The sequence below is a fragment of the Ananas comosus genome, linkage group 13 (assembly GCF_001540865.1).
Source record: "Ananas comosus cultivar F153 linkage group 13, ASM154086v1, whole genome shotgun sequence".
In the NCBI taxonomy this organism is placed as follows: Eukaryota; Viridiplantae; Streptophyta; class Magnoliopsida; order Poales; family Bromeliaceae; genus Ananas; species Ananas comosus.
In genome coordinates, this window is record NC_033633.1 from 6,217,362 (window position 1) to 6,218,153 (window position 792).

A 792-nucleotide genomic window follows, 5' to 3' on the forward strand; every position below is an offset into this window, starting at 1 on the left:
TATATGATATATATATAATAATAATAATAATAATAATAATTATAATTATTATATATTTATTATATAGCCGAATTTTTGATCCGGAATTTTTAATTGGTGAACGTATAATACCCGTATATATTACGTATCCGAATAACCGACGAATCCGTTTTTTAGCCATATTTCTCAACGAATTTAAAAATTAAAAGACGAATTTTATTCGAATTATATCTGCACTGAATTTTTGCCGAATTCGAATTAACTAACTATGCCTTGAGCCACTAAGATTGGTTTAGCTGCGATCGATCTCATCCATTCATCTGCTCGCTCCCAACGTACTTAATTAATTAATTAATATTTGAAGGGCAAATAAGAAAAATATTTGCTATATGAAGGGTATATAAGATAAGTGAGTTACGGTACGAGGGTATATTGGAAAGAGCAAAATAGTAATTTTTCAGAGATAACAACAGCTAACTGACGGAACTTAACTCTAGGAATATATTAGAAAGACTTGGAACATAAGAAGCGTATTTTCAATATTAGCCTTCTAAGAGGGGTAAATAAGAAAATCAAAAACTTTTCAGGAGTATATAGGCAATTAATTACCCCATATATATATATATATATATATATATATATATAGAGAGAGAGAGAGAGAGAGAGAGAGAGAGAGAGCGAGCGAGCTAGGCTCCTATGCTTTCGAAAGTACAAAGGCCTCCGTACTTATAAGTTGTTTTCGATGATGAGACTTCCAATTTGGCGATCGGTTCCGTTAAATATGATCTACGCTATTGGAACTATCTAGAAACC